At 38.1% G+C, this 18,663-nt stretch overlaps 1 protein-coding gene across 1 annotated transcript in view; it reads right to left on the bottom strand.

Annotated features, from left to right (window-relative positions):
• Positions 1-1,626: 1,626 nt before the first annotated feature.
• The window catches only part of LOC147871952 (uncharacterized), a 28,098-nt gene continuing 11,061 nt past the window's right edge, over positions 1,627-18,663 (bottom strand). The window contains exons 6-8 of the mRNA XM_087359861.1: positions 16,989-17,157; positions 11,299-11,366; positions 1,627-9,313 (exon numbers count right to left, since the gene is read on the bottom strand). The gene's annotated coding sequence lies outside the window, so the exon portion shown is untranslated. The remainder of the gene's footprint in view (positions 9,314-11,298; positions 11,367-16,988; positions 17,158-18,663) is intronic.

Raw genomic sequence — 18,663 nt, forward strand, 5'->3', positions numbered from 1 at the left:
GAATTTAGTTTCCGAGTGTCCCGTAAGACAGTAAACACACAGCAGCACAGTCTTCATATCAACGACATATAAGCGCATCACAGGACAATAGCATCTACATGAGAAAATAAAGAATGGCTTTGTGGGTGTAATAGGATATAAAGACAGTTATAGCAAGGGATCATAAGGGCGTGTGATATGGCGAGACTCAGGTATGTTGTGCTGTGTTATATGTAATGACAAAGACTCACGCAACCAAGCCACCGTGAATTCTTCGCCTTTTACACAATGTTCAAAAACAGAAGAAAAGAGTTATCTAGTTGCGGGCCTACAACATGCAGAGATTGGTAACATGGTTATTTCTTGTCACCGTTGGTAGTACTCATTCGTTACAGTTCGGCGTATCGAGTAGTGTTTACAAGTTAGACAACACTTCCAATCACTCTTCGTAAATAATTCTAAGTGTAGGTAAATATTTAGTTTTTACTGTAGAGAAACTTTCAGAACTCCCTGTATTACCTTCGAACCATTTAGAGAGTGAAAAGTTGGAAGCCCAAAGCCATTCTCTTAACAGGATAACCTCTTGACAGTGTCATTCTTCTGCACTTTCATGGCTTAAATCTCTTTAAATTTAATCTGCAAAGCTATACTCTGCAAAGGGGGAAAAAAAAATAGGACAAGGAAATTCTATCAAGGTGAAAAATTTACATGGAACGGTGTTAAAAGCCTATCTAAACAAACGATGCCCGGATCATAAGCGAAGGATATTGAAAGATACACAACACGAATTGTAGGGAACACTTACTTAATGTATGCCTCAGTACGTTTCGTGCGCATGCGCTAATCTTGAGGTTGTTTTTGTCTAGGCAGTTACTGTAATCATGTTTTCAAGAACCACAAATCCCTATAATTCTTCTTAGCCAACATATATTTTCCAAAATATTACGTGTTCATGACAAAAGACGGGCGCTTGTCCGAAACACGTAATTATTCGATAACACGTAGTGTAAAAAAAAAGTGACTGGCGAAAATACACACCGGGTCTCTACACTAGACAGAAATGGCAAACATGCATCAGAACTGAGTGAGTGCGCGGTGGAAACATCTCTGAACTCTGACGCAGCCTTGAAATGGAACTTGCAGAGAATCTACACACAGCAACCGACGGTAAGCGCATTTTCCAAGCCCTCAGTGAACACGTGTAAATGGGTTTGCCAGACTATTCGTAACACAAGAATCGGATACGTCGCAACTCGTGTCACGACCCGATACTAATGCAACGTTAATCAGTGGCGTAATTAGTCACCATTTTGTCCTCCGGCTGTTAGTCAAAGCACACCACAGCCATTATCCAACATTCTATGGAGAAAAAAATATTACAACCACGGGTTAACGCATGCCACAAACAAGAACAAATAAAGATTAGTTTCGCTGTGTAATAGTAATAAAAGTGATATGATTAATACGTACCAAATTAATGGTTACTTTCAGCTATAATTTAGCATAAAAGAGGCCTTGGGATATGTATTTCAATAACAGTTAATAATAACTCGTATAATGGCTGTTATTCAGTAATAAATTGATGAAAAACGTGGTTGTAGAACAAAGGAAAATATCTGACAGAGAATCACATAAAAGAACGCAAAACGAGAGCAAGCGATACTTTTATTGGTTGTCAAATATCATTAAACTTATCAACTACACAAGTTATTTATGCAGGAGTACAGTGTACAAATTTAAGTCACGCATCCAACTACATGCAGGGAACCACTAGAAATAGGAATGATCAAAATGACAAACCAAGGATTGTCCAAAAACACAGCACGGCACTAATGTATTAACTGAGAGAACAATACCCAATAATATAAAAATGATATAATTTATGTTTGTGTGAGTAAGTATATCACCTGACGTGTGTAAGCGCTAAGGACTTATGTTGTATTATTCAGATCAGCTCACAAAGATGTGGGCGGAATATATGGTTTCCTGATGATAGACGTTAGTTATGGCTATACGTATTCAATGGTCCCCACACACACACACACTTTCAACATTCCTAGAGATGGATGTTTTTAAAATGTATTCTTCCTTGTAGAGCGAAAGACAATGGTTTTGTATGGGTGTGGAGTTTCTTGTGCACCCTGAGGGAAGAACACAGATTTAAGCTGTCTGAGAAGAAAGTTCTGAGAAGAATTTTTGGTCCTATGAACTAAGAAACAACCGGATATCATGCGGAGCTCCATAACTTATGCTCTTTACCAAATATTAATTGGGTAATCAAATCAAACAAGACGAGGGCAATGTTTATAATACATTTGATGAAAATCAGTTCAAAATTAAAATGGAACACATAGACTTACACAGACAGAATGGTGATCTCATTACCCACATTCTTCCTTGAAAAGGAAAGTTGTATAAAAAATGTTTTAATCACATTTTTCCGGGCAACAAACAAACAAACAAACAAATATTAAACATCTAAACCAACCGTAGTAAATTTCAGTTCTATCGTCTTTAAAACAGAACCTCTGTATCAATTAAAATTAGAACAAGCAAATTCAGTGGCTCTCTGAAATACTGCAATTATCACGTGGAACACGCAGTACTAACCGGAGATTCAATCCGGAAACTCTCCTGTCGTTAAGAATGTCCTGTGTAGTCACATCATCCAAACTCTCAGTAAGACAAACAAACAAACACTCATCTCCTGCCGGGTCCATGTCGTCAACTGCACTGTAGACGTAATCTGATAAAAGAGCTACAACGGATGAAAGATCTAGTTACGGTCCGTCGCCAAAGTAACAAAATGTTTCAATGCTGTCGCTTCGGTTTCCAGATTCCAATAAAGTTTTTACTACACAAACCGGTACTGATACTTCAAATTTAAATACTTGTCTGAATAATAACAAAACAATTGTGTGACTAACAAATAAGCTGACTATTACAAGACTAGTCACGTGCCGGGTCAGAAATAAAGCTTGCGACTCCAAGACGGGGGGCAAAATTACGTGCTGCTAAGTACGGGCTATCGCACACCTCGTCAACCACAAAACAGCTCGGAGTCATCCGATATTTATCATTTGCCTCCGTAAGAGAGGGATCCAAGTACAGAGAGCTCACATTATGTATCGAGACAGAAAAAACAAAAGAACTACGTACTTCCAAATAATAATAATAATAATCCGTGGCGTACAGCCCTCTGAGAGCCAAGGCCGACTAGCTGGCGTTCACATGCCTAAGCAGAGGTAAACGATCAACCAACCAGACGCAGGGTGACGTGTGGTCAGCACGACGAACCCCCAGCCATTGCTAGCTTTCATGACCGGATTGTAGCTCCCCAATTTCCTCACGATGCTGGGTTGGCACCGGTCCCATACACTGACGAAAGCTCATGAGAAATTTCTTTCCCCTAGACTCGAACCAGCGAGCATTCCGTATCGCCAGTCCGAAGCAAGATGCCTCAGACCGCGCGGTTAATGTAATATGTATAAACTAACGTGAAGAAACTCTTTTCAGGTATAAAGTAATAACAGACAAGATATTAAATCTGTTCACTTATTAGAAAAAATAATCCTATATTGTCTTAAATATAATTCATCCAGTACTTTACACAATTAAATGACAGAGTGAAATTAGGTTTTTGATATTCCACTGCAAGCAATTACTGTTAATAAAATATAGCGAGAAAAGATTATGAGCTACCTTTCCTCATATCATGACGTTAATTATTCAATTAATGCCCTATCATTTCATTCACCAATTACAATTTTATAAACATACGCGTGTTGAAAGCCAGCTTGACTTCGCGTTTCCGCGGTGAGAAACCAACACAAAGCAACATGATACATTACAAATGTGTTTTGTGTGTTATAATATAAAAAAATATATCCAAAATAAGCATTTTACACTGTCAATTGAAAAGTCAAGTTTTTGTTAACATTAAATAAATATTTACATTTTAAAAACTGGAACTCTTTAATGGAAACAATGTAATTCAAGCAACACCAGGTTTGAACATTTGAATTGTATTCCAATTAGCATTGTCTACGATCGTGTTCTTCCGTAAAATGAGGACAAGAAGATAATTTATTTCACATCTTATAAAGCAGACAAAATATGAAAGGAAAGAATTGTAACATTCTATAGAGTTATTTAGACTATTCTTCTTGTCAGTCGAAATAACGCGAGCTAAAGATGTAGAGGCCAATTATAAAAAAAATATAATCTGGAAAAAGCACAAAACTTTCAGAACGGCAAGTCTGAAGTCGACTAAAATATTATATTTTAATAACGACAGTCATTTCTTCCTATTTGGTTACTTACCTGGAACCTAATTAGTATAACAATAGACCAATGCCATATATTTTTCAATAGTCTTATGAAAACTTCATTTCTTACTGTGCCCCGGTGGGTATCTGTCGGCATTAAGTTACGTCACCCCTTGTAATCGTGTCTTCCTCCTAACGTGGGCTGGATTTACTTTATGTAATTGTAGGGGAGAGCTGGGTAAAACAGGTCGCCTGGCTTAGAAACTGCTGCTCCCTTGTGAATTGCAGGCGAACTTCTCAAAGAGAGGAGGGTAACTCGGTATTTAGAAAGAATCAACGAAGGACATCTTATTATTCGTAACTACTTGGAAGAAAGTTGTTTTCAACAGTTTCTATTCATATCTTCGGTTCATCTGATTCTCACTTGACTTCTGTATCAAAGAAACAATTTGGTTTCTTATTGATGGAGGCAGTAACTCTGTAACCTTGCAAGATTACACGGTGCAACATCCTCGAAGAAGCTAGTCATTTTCATTTTAATTTCTTCGAGTGCGAGCTTTAACACTGGGAGCCAAATGACTGAGCCCCGCGGCTATAAGGAACTGCAGCGAACCTAGGATAAAACCCTGCAACTATAACACAGCACAACAAGGCCCGGTGACGGAACCGAAATGACGCCCTGGACGTGGGGTTGTTAACCCGTGGTCCGCCTACGTGTTTTGTACGGCCAGTGTACATATTTGTAATATTCTATCACTCTACGATCCAAAATAGTTACCTACATCAGAAAACACTCTTTATTGATATCGTAAATAAATAACAGCAGGTCTACTTATAACTGTGAGCGACTGTACAGATTGTCGAACGTCAAATCAAAAACTAAGTACAGGTAGTATGGCGTCTGACAAACAACTGGAGGGTTGAATGCAAATAGAAAAAGAAACACTGATACTCAAAAAGTATTCAAACTAAAGCAGTGCCTGGTATGTAATGACGGCAGATTACAATTTTACCTGTTGTCCTTCCTGATTCCTGAATAGTATTTGACGTTCTTTGTAATCTCTGAGAATCTGATTCCGAATCTGGAATAAAGAATTCTGTTTCATGTAAGGTTTTCGTGAAATAAGTAATTTCAATTTCTAATGTTTAGGAATTCAACCACTTTTACATACTGTAACGTTATTCAGATGATACAGAAAAACATCAAAATTTTCTTTACTTCCATTTTAAGCAACATTAAACATATGAATGGGAAAATAAACCTGTAAAAATTGTTCCGGTTCCACACTGTGTAACAGAAACAGAAAATAACACTTATATTTAACGTGTTCGAAACTTTTTTTTCCACTTGATTTCCCCTTATAAGCTCCCTTTTCAAGTGTTCAAGCAACACTGATCCAAAGATAGCTGTCTTCGGACTCATCGCCGTGAAAAACTCAAACCCTTCAACACTGATCCATCTATTCGAAATCCATTTCCCCTGGTAGCGATTTTCCATGGTAGAATTCCGATAAACACTGAGTAACATGTGAATTTGTTTAAACCACATATCCTAACTTAATGTCGTTTTTAATAAACTGTCATGGCGCTGTACTCGTTGGGAGTCTGAAAAGGGTTAAGAATCGCCAGGCGCAATTATGAGAAACGAAATATATAAATCAAGGGTGTTTCACAATAGGGTACTGAGGGTACCGTCACGTCGAGACGGCTAGAAAAATCCACAGTTAACCGACACGAATATATCACCTCAGTCAGGCTAAGACGACTGTCACCTGGGTTGCAGGAGAAAAGTTTCGACCTAGGCAATGCGGAAGAGCATCTGGACTTTATTAAAAAAATATAATTCTTCAACTCTCATAACGTAGCGTTTTAACGAATAAGTTCAACATGATAAATTTTATCCACAGATTTACTGTCATCAGACTTCTGCTTGAGTCAACACTATCATTGTCAAGAGTTTTATCCTGATGAACAAACAACAGTCCGGTAGAAATCTGCCAACGTTTCAGAGATGCTTGCTGCCTCTATCATCAGGGCAAGGACTCCTGAAACATCGGTAAACTTCTACCAAACTACACGCCGCAACGACCCAGAAAGACAGCCATCTTCAATGTACATTTGATCTGTGGGTATGAAACAAGATCATCACGCTCTGCGCCATATCAGATGAACGTGAGTTCGCATTACTTTCCCACCTTTTGTCAGTATAAAGACTCTTGCTATAGTCAGGACAGAACGTCCGGTGTTCGATTTCGGACAGGACAGGATTTCTATCTTCCCGCCACGTCCAGATCGGTTTCCTATACAGTAGGTACCGGGGTTCTAGCCGGGGTGTGAAGCTAACCATCTTGTACCCAGAATAAAAATTCATGGAGAAACATTTTTGTTATTTATTGTCTTTCTACTAGAACATGAGAATTTTGAATAAGCCCCCTTATCAGAAACATACGTCTTTCGTGTATAAATCAATGCTGTAGGTAGTATCTCCATACTGACAGAATATTTCAAGTTTTCTTGCGTTCAGAGATTTCTAAGGAACAGCTCCATACAAACTCCACTCTTTCATATTAAACGATTAATCACTTGTGTACTTAACAGAAAGTCTCAAGTCTACAAGCCAATTACTGCTGGTAGACAATTATGAAGACAGATGACACGATTGCTTTTAATTTTGTCTAGATACCGACGTCCTCGTCTAATAAAGAACACGACTTTCAACCGACCACATAACGATTCTACATACCTGTAAGTCAAGAAGAAGAATTTACATAATATTCTCTGTCTTAATAAATGCAGAACACGTGTACTAGCAAAGACCAAGTGAATGGATGGTAGTAAGTACTTCAACTTGAGACGAAAGTGCTTCAACGACATTTTAATACGCCTAAGGCTTACGTTGAAAACAGCTCTCACATTTCTCAGAAACTCTTCAACCTAAATGTTATTAAGTATACGTAATATGTAATTTACCTGAAACAATCCAATGAAGCGGGGTTTATATTGAACAGCTAACAATCACTCAGCTGGTTAAAAGAATTCTAGACCTTTATAAAACCCGATGGTTCATTACAGTGTCCACAAGACCCCGACACTGATCCAAATTCTGAATCCAGTCCACATCTTTACATTCTATTTCCTAAGATCCATTTTAGTATTATCTCCCCATCTACGACTAGGTCGACTTCATTCAGATTTCCTGACTAAAAGTTTCTACACATTTCTCACATCACTCTTAAGCTTAGTTTTCTCTGCGTTTACTTCTATACCAACTTCTTTAAAAGCATCTAACAACGATTCTACATTTTTATTACTGATATATACGTTCTCAGGGGAAAAATCCATCATCGGCATACAAACTCTTCGTTTCCTATTCTAAACCATTCTGAATAGGAAATTTCATCAGACGTGTTTAAATATGCGGAATACACTTTTGATTTACAAACATTTTAAAGAGTCCATCCAGCTTAATTGGTTCACGGAATTCAATAATAGAATAAAATAGAACACTTCCCTCATAACTAAATCAAACGTTTATCCAAAGTCTACATAAATGGCTTATGTTGAGTTTAATGAGTAGTAAGTCTACATCACATTCAATATGAATATCTTTTGGGTCGCTGTGCTGTGTAGTCTGGTAGAAGTTCACCGACGTTTCAGAAGTACCTGCTGCTTCCAACATAAGAACTCCCTGATGATGGAAGCAGCAAGTACCTCCGAAACCTTCTATCATACTTCACGGTAAATAACCTTGAAGACAGCAAAGTTCATACACGTCGCCGTGAGAACCAAAAATCTCACACAATAAGAATGTGGGATAGTATTAAATACAATTGAGATCCAGGATAAGTACACACAAACATTCTACCTGACTAAAAGGCCAAATTAATTCAAAACACGCACTTGACCGGATGCAAGGGCAATTCCAGTCAGACTATTCGTCTCCTGGCTTCCGGTAATCAAAGACTATAGGCCTAAGTTTACCTGAAAACTATCGATACACGTATGAAAAAAAAAAAAATTACAACGAATTCTAAATTAAAATCCAGACGTGTGTAACCGGGGGGCTCACACAAGCCCGTTGATAATTTTGTTCATTTTATCTGACCCCTTGGCACAGAAAATATAAGATACCTAGGCGATACATCAGTATCAAAATATCGATACACATATATCCACATATCGATATATTTGCCTGTCCCTTCTTCAAAATTCCAAAATGAATAAGAAAATACAGTAAGCCCCTTGTTAAACTGGAGTCACACCGCTGATCAAATCATATTTAAAAACATTCCTAAACTTTGAGACTCTAACTTTATATTCTATCCATACACAAGACTAGACGTTAATCTTTAAAGGGAATGTTTGACTAAAAATGCCTGTTTCCGTATGTGATGAGAATTAGATGTTCTTGAGGTACGTTGTGAGTGTTGTGAGAATTGTGGGTGAAGGATATATTTTCTGAACCCCAAATATGCATGAAATTTAAACTGTTCAGCCTATCTGAAATGTAGCAAGCTAATATAATTATTTTTAATTCTCGTAAGTGTTAGACTGAGTCTACCACCTCCATGGGGCAGAGTCCTCCTAGAGAAGCTAATACTCACAAGCTCGTCAAAAAATTTCCCGCCTTATTCAGTTTTAAGTTTTATGAAACAATTCACAACAGATCAGATCAGAAACCTAAGCCAGATAAATCTTGTCCAAACCCTCATATATTATATCCTTAATATCAATTTAATTATTAACTTCACACCTATAACACATATCACACATGGTATTGTACCTTCAGGTTTCCCGAATAAATACTTTACTTGCTACATTCCGCGCCAATCATGTCATCGCCATAATATTATTTGGTAAATGTACAAATTATGTACCTCAGAGGATGATTTTAGGTTCTCACGGAGTATAGTACAAAGATGGCTGTCTTGTGGGTTGTAGCACCGTGTAGTCTGGTAGAAGTTAAACAACGTTTTAGAGGTCAATCGGCATCACCATTATCAGGAAGATCGCCCTGTTGATGCAGGCAGTAAGGACTTCTGGCTTGAAGCTTCGATGATGCGTACCTGCAGTTAAAACTTTATGACTGTAAACCAGTAACAATAAAGGCAGCATGTGTGTCAGCCAAGGTATCCGTCCAGGTCCGTGGCGCTTTTAAACACTCAGTACCAAAGTAAGTTTTTAAAATGAGGGGTTTTTTGGCCCTCACACTCAACTCTTACAGCCGCGATTAATTTGTGCAGGAAACGATGAAGCGCGACTGATTTGACTGCTACAAGAAAGATCAATTACGAAAAAATATTTTAATATTTTTGCAGAGGATTGTTATGGACGGTTGTTTGCTGTGCAAATATCGGTTTAAGCAGACTTTAACAATTAAGGCACGAAACATGACGTCACCTATCTCGACTCAGTTCATGTGACCTCATAGTGGCTTCAGATGTTACAGGAAACGACGCGGGGCCTTCATTCTGAAAACTGCGTGCATCAAATCTAATGGCTCTACACAATTTGCCCCGACATTGCCTTTCCATCGTATTTGATCTCTGAAAAGGAGGATACGGCTTGATAATTCATTTACAAACGAGCCTTATACTTAAATCTACTGAGAATTTTTGCAGCCAAAGCTTTGCTCCAATCAGGCAATTGACTGACAGTTCAGTGAATGACAGCTTTACCAAGAGAAACTGCAGCTTAAGTTCTGGTCCATACTTTATTCGTTCTCTGCGAAACTTTATAGCCTACATAACAAATTAACTGACCTTCTTTCATTGTTTCACACAACTAACCTTACTTCAGACTGTAAAGGATTCTGCGAAACGAATGACTTCAAAACATAAAAATAACGTAAAATATAAAAAGAGAAGAAATAACTTTTCTCATTTCCAAAAGTGTCATGAAATCTGCGACATGATTAATGACTGCAAATTAAGTTCAAAAATGATGCAGACTTCCGTAAGATGAAGTAGAAACGGTGAAGCACAGTGAAGGCAGATAACTTTCTTTCCAAAAGCCTCTGAGGCATATAAAAGGATCTGCTCAGGGCTAAATGTAATTAAAGGAAGGCTTTTGATAGTGCTAAGTCCTCTCCCAGGAATTTAAGGAGAAACGAGTTCTGCAAAAGTGCAAAAATAAAAAAAAAGTACTGACAGTGAGTACTTGTACCACAGCGTGTACAGGAATCTAATAAAAAAATTACAAAATCAATTATAATGTAATAATAATTGAAACCAATTCTAATTTATGTTTTTGGTTGCAAGTACAGTGCGGACTATTTGTTCCTCTAGTAGACTCAAAGGTATCTCTGTGCTTAATTAAACACCAAATCATAAGGATGTATGGAAAAGTGGCGGCAAAGGTCCATGTATTCTTAACGTTCGTACTAGACAGTCGCCTTCACACTCTGGCGACTCTACCCAAAATAAAAGATCCCCAAATACCCGTTGAAGTCCCAAAGTCGGCATGGACTCGGTAAAAAATTACGCGCCATGTAAACGCACAGGGGAGAGGTGGTATCGCTTCTACTCATTCTTGACGTCGGCACTAGATAAGGGTGAGTGGTTAGGGTCACGCCCCGGCCGAGCTCTACCCCCGGGAAGGGACCCTGGTACCTATTGGATAGGAGGATGGGTGAGCCCCAGAGCCGGTCTGAACGCAGAGGCTAGAGGAAAAGTCCTCTGCCCACGTCGGGGAGCGAACCCCGGTAGTCCAGCCCGTAGTCATCGTTATCCCGACTGAGCTAAGATAAAAATAAGTCATTGACCCTATCAGAAATCGAACCCTGGTCGATATGAGCTTAGGGACGAAACAAAAGTTGCTAAGATTGATGGGTGATATTGGGGAGTAATTAATTTCACTATCAAATGTTGAATAATTCAGAAGAAAAATAAATTGATTTTCTGCATTTTTATTCGTGTTCCGTTCAATAATAGTACAATAAAGCTTGTAATTTCGAATATTTGACATATAAATGGAAACAGAGTTGTCCACTTCATTACGAAACTGGACGTCTGTAATAAAATTTCCAAAATATTTATCCAAAAAGACTTACCTATAACCCCAAAATGTGCACTAAAATGGAAATTTCCAGTCTAACTTCAATTAAATTGACATAATTCACTGAAAACAGAAAACGCAAGTGTAAAAAATACAATACCAAAAAGCCACAGGATCAGAACTACATAAATGCACACACAATTCCAGACATCAAAATATTCTTGCGGAAAGAAAGCTAAGATTTTATGAGAATCAATCAAGTTTATAGCACTGTTTTCTTACCAACTCTCTCATCTCAAAGAAACCAAATCCTAAAATAACAAACTTGTTTCCCTCTAGGGTGAGAGGACACGAAAAAGAAACATAAAAGGAATGATATAAAATGTGTTGGCAAGCGTGCGCATGCTCTGTGTCTGTTTGTCTTTCAAAGAGTTTGGGATCACCCCAACTTCAAACTCGCCCTTCCATTCCTGCAAACGTCTTTTAAATTCAAATTAGCGTGACATTCAACATTAGGGCGCAGAAACGTTTGTAGACTGACTTTCATTGTGGAAATAAATCATATTCCACGTTGATATGGATTAAGTTACCTCGGGCCAGTTCTTAAAAACTGTTGATTTAAAGCAAAGAACTGTAATTCAGCAAGTCGTATCCTTTAGAAACTAAAAGACAACTGTCTTGATTATAATAAAAATCCTTTGTGTACCAAGATAATATGGTTTGGGCCCAAAAGATTATCTTAGCAAACAACTTTGAAAAGTTTAGATTGCAGCCTAATAACGATTTCTGAACTGAGTAATAATTAATACAAAAATTTTAGAATATATTACTTTCCTACATGCCATATGACATAATGCGTCTCTCTCTTTATCATATTGCTCTATAATAAAAAAAAATTAATATTATAAATGCATGTAAATGAAGATTATTCTGATACTACTGCTGCTGCTGCTGATAATGTTTTACATGCACAGATGTGGACTTTTATAAATCGATATTCTTCAGTCGGTTTTATCAGACCTCTGACCCCGAGCAACAAACAATTACATTATACAAATTTTAAAAATAACAAAGAAAATATTTCAACAAATTCAATTTTAATAAAATGACGATTACGTGTGGGGGAAATGAGAAATATATACAACATTTTAAACGTGCGCGTAATATAATCGATTTTAAATAAACAGGATACTGAGTGGATTCGTCTAGCTCAGGATGGACCAAATGGTTGGCCATAGTAAACACTTTAATGAACTGTTTCCACAAAATATGCGTGTCTTATCGATAAGCTGAGGGATTACGGCGTCCCAAGACGTACTCTTCCATTGAATTACGACACGACAGCAAAGTTCAAATACGTCCTTTTTCCTCCTCTTGTTATCCGGAGACTGGAAAATGGAGTATCCACAGCAAGTTTATGATATACAACTTTTTAAAAATATGTGATATCGCTACTTTCTCCAAAAAATTTAAGTTTCTAACGCGGAGAATAAGAAGACTTATGTTTTTTGGGATGCTGCGCCGTGTCTGTTAGAAATTTACCGACGTATCAGAGGTTCATGCTTAATACCACCCAGTCTTGTTTAACTAACTAACTAGATGGCTTACCGAACCCGAAGGTTCATCACCGAATTAACCAAAGCCCTCCACCGGACCCTGTCCTGGGCCAACAAAATCCAGTTTCCTTCAACTCCTATCTCCCATAGATCCCGCCTGAGATTATCCTCCCATCTACGTTTAGGTCTCCCCAGCGGTCTCTTCCCTTCAGGTTTCCCAACCAGTACCCGGTGCACACCTTGTCCCATCCATGCGCGCTACATGTCCCGCCCATCTCACTCTTCTCGACTTAATCACCCTCACAATACTGGGGGAGCAGTACAGATTTTTAAGCTCGTCATTGTGCAGTTTTCTCCACGCCCCATCGTCTTCCCTCTTAGGCCCAAATATCCTCCTCAACACCCGATTCTCAAACACCTGCAATCTGTGTTCCTCCCTCTGAGTGAGAGACCATGTTTCGCACCCATACAAAACAACAGGCAGGATTATTGTTTTGTATACTTTAATTTTCAGGTTCTTAGAAATCAGACGGGAAGACAAAATATTTTGGACTGAGAAGTAGCAAGCATTTCCGGAATTTAGTCTCCTCCTAACTTCCTCACAAGTATCGTTTTGATTTGTTATTGTTATTCCCAGATATTTGAACTTTGTAACCCTTTCAAAGGATTTATTAGCCACCCTAAGATAATTTTGCTCGCCTGTCTTCTGATGACGAGATACTAACATGTACTTAGTTTTTTCTGAATTTACTTCCAGCCCCACTTGTCTACCAGCCTCTAGTAAAACTTCTGCGTTCCTCTTTATTGCATTCATATCGTCCCAAAATAAATTAACATCATCAGCATATTCCAATAGCTGATGTGTCCCATTCAATTGCAAACCCTCCTGCCTACCTTGGACCTTCCTGATGGTGTATTCTAGTTAAAGAGCAAGGGAGACAAAGCATCTCCTTGTTTTAGACCGTTCTTGATGAGGAATGTCTCAGATACATATTTACATACTCGAATTTTGCTACAGGTTTCATTTAAGCACATTTTTATTAGACCCACTAGCTTCTTTGGTATACCAAATTCAATAAGAATATTATATAGCACTTCTCTCTTCACAGAGTCATAGGCTTTTTTGAAATCTATAAATAACTGATGTACGGTCCCACCGAACTCCCATTTTTTCTCTAGTATCTGACGAATGCAAAAGATCTGATCAATCGTTGATCTGTTTCGTCTGAACCCACACTGATGATCCCCAATAATTTCATTCGCATATGGGGTTAATCTTGCCAAAAGAATGTTTGATAGAATTTTGTATGAGGTTGATAGCAGCGATATTCCTCGGTAATTACCACACTCAGTCTTGTCCCCCTTCTTATGAACAGGAATAATTATGGATTCCTTCCACTGTTGTGGCATCTCTTGCTTATCCCAAATTAACTGAATAAGCTTATGGATCCTCATATGCAACCCTTTGCCACCTGCTTTAATTAATTCGGCCGGAATCTGATCAATTCCTGGAGATTTATAACTTTTCAACTTCCCAATGGCTAGTTCCACTTCATCTAAGCCTGGTTCTGGCACCAACAGTTCAGCTGTATGCATTTTAATCTGTCTAATACCACCAGTATCATGAACATTTGAGAGCTCGCTAAAGAGATTTTTCCACCTATTCACAATTTTTATTGGATCTGCAAGCAAATAGCCACTATCATCCTTTACCAAATTGGTCTGGGGTTGATATCCTTTCTTAAAGTTATTAATGCCTCTGTACAGGTCTCTGATGTTTTTTTCCTTATTATTTGTCTCAAGTTCAGCAATTTTGCCCTTCAGGTATTCCCTTTTCTTAGTCCTAAAGGTTCTACTAGCCTCACGTCTCACGTTACATAGATTATCCGCATTTGTTTTGTTTGGGTTCTGCAACCATTGAAATTTTGTTTGCTTCCTTCGATCTATTAATTTTGAACATTCTTCATCAAACCACGGTTTATTTTGCTTTCTCCTGTAGTATCCTAGTTTCTCTTTTGCTGAAATTTTGATGCAGTTTCTGACATTTTCCCACTCCCTGTTGATGTCCACACTTTCATTATCCTCATTTGTCTCTAAAATTTGAAACCTATTCGAAATTTCAACTTGATATTGTTCCTTTGCCTCTCCCTCACTTAATTTTTTCAAATCAAATCTTTCTGTGTCAAAATTTTGTTTAGTTCGTCTACTTACTGAAAGCCGCTCCCTCACTTTTGCTACCACCAGATAATGATCAGTGTCGCAATCTGCTCCTCTGAATGATCTCACATCAATTACATTTGTCTGCCTTCTCTTATCTACTAAAACATGATCTATTTGATTGTGTGTTCTGCCATCTGGGGAAGTCCAAGTGTATTTATGAACATCACGGTGTGGAAATTTTGTACTTTTTACAATTAAATCTTTTGACGTAGCGAAGGTCACTGCTCTGACGCCATTATCATTACTAAGTGCATGGAGACTCTCGCTGCCTATTGTGGGTTTGAAGACATCCTCCCTCCCAATTTTTGCATTGAAATCTCCTAGCAGAATTTTCATGTGATACTTGCCAAATGTATCAAATACTGATTCCAATTCTTCATAAAAGCTATCCTTGATATCATCGCTTTTGTCTTCAGTTGGGGCATGAACATTAAGGACAATGATGTCGCACCAACGTCCTTCCAAAATTACGTAAGACAACCTGTCACTAACAAATTCTACTCTCTTAACTGCTGCCCTAATTCTGCTATGAACAAAAAAACCCGTCCCTAGCTGATGATTGTCATTCCCCTTTCCATAGAAAAATGTAAAATTGTCCACTGGGATCGTGCCCTCCCCCTCCCATCGCACTTCCTGCACTGCCACTAAGTCTAACTTATAATTCCCTAATTCCCTACACACTGATTTCAGTGCCCCAGCCCTATAGAGGCTCCTAATGTTCCAGGTACCAAATCTCATGTCCTTTTTCAATTGCCGTGGTCGTGCCAAAGAGTCCGTCCTGATCCGAGGCTTGGTTGATTTTTTCGTAACACATATTTTTTTTAAAGGTGAAAGGTTGTTAGCCCTACACCCAACCCCCAACCTGGAGGACCAGGGTATCACTCTTAGTCTAGCGCATCTCCTTAGACCTGTCCGGCTTGGGTGACCCTACCATGAGCCAAAGCTCAGGCCGGCATAGCCCTAAGGGTCATTTGAGCACGCAAGCCTCCTCACCCGGCAGATTGCCTTCGACAAGGTGGTGATACCTTCGAGAAGGATTATATTTCCTATGCTTCTAATAATATTTGTGGTAGAAATATACTAAATTTAAATGACTATAAGATAAAATTCTTACTTTTATTTTTATTATACAGAGCCATTTCTCCTTTTACATGACAGTAGTGTTCCTGGAAAACTCCAAGGTGTGGGGAAAAGTGTGTTATAGATACCATTGGATCAATTGGAATTTAGGGGTTAGGGGTAGAGATTTTGGATTCACCATCATGAATGACATTTTTCTATAGTGGTTCATCATATTGTTTATCTGAATGCATTAATTGTGTAATAATTTTTCATACGTGCACTTAGGGTTTATTTCTCTGAATACGTTTATTTACTTTATTCCGACTGTGTTATACCCAACATGCATGAAATGGAAACAGCTTTCTATTACAATTGATCGATGTTGTTTCACGACAGACAGCAATTATTTTTTCCCCATAACAACAGTATGTGCAGTAATATTACTGTATTTTCTACTTATCTGCTTTCCATAACCCATGGCAGAAATTTTAAATTTTCACCCAAAAATGTTTTCATCATAAACTGTAAGAAAGAACAAACAATTATGCAAACAGCTGTGACATGTGTGAAAGGAAAAATATATAATTTTCTTATGCTACTAAAACTTTGGGGGGGGGGGGGGGGGGGAATGTGGGTTAAGCATGTAAATAGAAAGAGAAATTTAATATGAAAAGGTTATCAATGCTGCATTAACTCTTCTTCTGGATTTTGCAAATTAATTCTTACTATTCAGAATGCTTTAATTTCAATGCTGTAACTACAGGAACTGTTCAGTGCTGAATAACATTGAAGAATAATTATGTATGGTCCAGGTAAACCATTCACAATATCACAAGTCAAGAGGAGGAACATCTAGGAATTATAACTTCTTGAAACACTCAATCACTGAAAGAATCTCGACACTCACCAATTCCAAGTGCTGTAGCCAAAGTCACAAAGAATCTATTCGCTTCACTTTTGAGGAAATTAGGTGAAGCGATAACAATCAACCGGTTGCACCGCTTAGCAATTAGGCGCATGATGGCCTCGTGTTCAAAGGTCAGACCACCCACCAAGTCACGATCTCGCAAACATAGCTGTTACAGAAAGAAAATTCTCATTAAATCTGGAATCTCAATGAACTGGATGTCTCACACCTAAATGAAATTAATATTGGTTTAGTAAGTATGAATCCATTCTATTGCAGGCTTAAGAACTCCACTAAACAGGTACCACATTAACTGATATTTTAGTATAACCATTTGTGTTTATTCTCAGAAGTAATTTTTAAATCCAGTAAAAGCATCTGTTATTTCTCAGATCTTCATAAAAATAAAATTAACTGAAATAATTAAATTGCTTATTTATTATGACAGACTTACAAATATGCATTCCTGCTGATAAAACAGTTAACAAAATATTATTTGTTATTTGTGTTTATTCTCAGATGGGAATCTTATTAAACACTGTTGGAATAAATTCAGTAGCACCAACAGACTAAATAATGTATATCAGCCCTCTAGTCCACTTGATAGTAAACATACCCCCTGCACCACACCAGAAACGACTTCCCCTCGCAGGGCATTTCTCCTGATCTGTGGACAGTATATCAGCTGATGTGCACTTTTAGAATGTATACAACTATACATCTGTAAAAAGTAAAGTAAAGCTGTCCCATTACACACCATGTAAGTGCTTGGGGGGGGGGGGGGGGGGAAGAAGGTACTTCCTACTCAGTTAACCTCGCACTAGATATGGGTGACTGGCCAACATCACACTCTGGCAGTGCTTTACCCCCAAGAAAGGACCCCAGCACCCATTCGATAGGAGGCTGGATGGGCCTCAGCCAGTCTGGACACAGAGGCTAGAGGCAAAATCCCCTGCCCCTGTTGGGGATTGAACCCCCGTCATACTATACATTGGTGAAAACTGGAATTAGCACTGAATGACAATTCTTCCAATACATTTTATCACTTTGCATTAAGTTTTCAGAAAGTTTGTGCTGGGAGCAGAAAGGTGTTGATTATTTATCAATCTTAGTAATATAAAAACTAAGTATCAATAAATACTGTATCTGCCATTCTTGTTTTCTTGAAACCGTATAATAGATCATTGAATCAAAATGAGAAATTTTAAGAAAAAGAAAAACATAAAACAAGATGGACCTACAAATGCTTCAACTAAGCAAGACCAACAAAAAGAACATAAATATGATGACAGCTATCTCCAATCTCCTCAACACCCGATTCTCAAACACCTGCAATCTGTGTTCCTCCCTCTGAGTGAGAGACCATGTTTCGCACCCATACAAAACAACAGGCAAGATTATTGTTTTGTATACTTTAATTTTCAGGTTCTTAGAAATCAGATTTGAAGACAAAATATTTTGAACTGAGAAGTAGCAAGCATTTCCGGAATTTAGTCTCCTCCCAACTTCCTCACGAGTATCATTTTGATTTGTTATTGTTGTTCCCAGATATTTGAACTTTGTAACCCTTTCAAAGGATTTATTAGCCACCCTAAGATAATTTTGCCCGCCTGTCTTCTGATAACGAGATACTAACATGTACTTAGTTTTTTCTGAATTTACTTCTAGCCCCACC

Source organism: Zootermopsis nevadensis, unplaced genomic scaffold (assembly GCF_977971745.1).
Source record: "Zootermopsis nevadensis isolate Lab colony 2312 unplaced genomic scaffold, Znev_1.0 Znev_ptg000036l, whole genome shotgun sequence".
Taxonomy (NCBI): Eukaryota; Metazoa; Arthropoda; class Insecta; order Blattodea; family Termopsidae; genus Zootermopsis; species Zootermopsis nevadensis.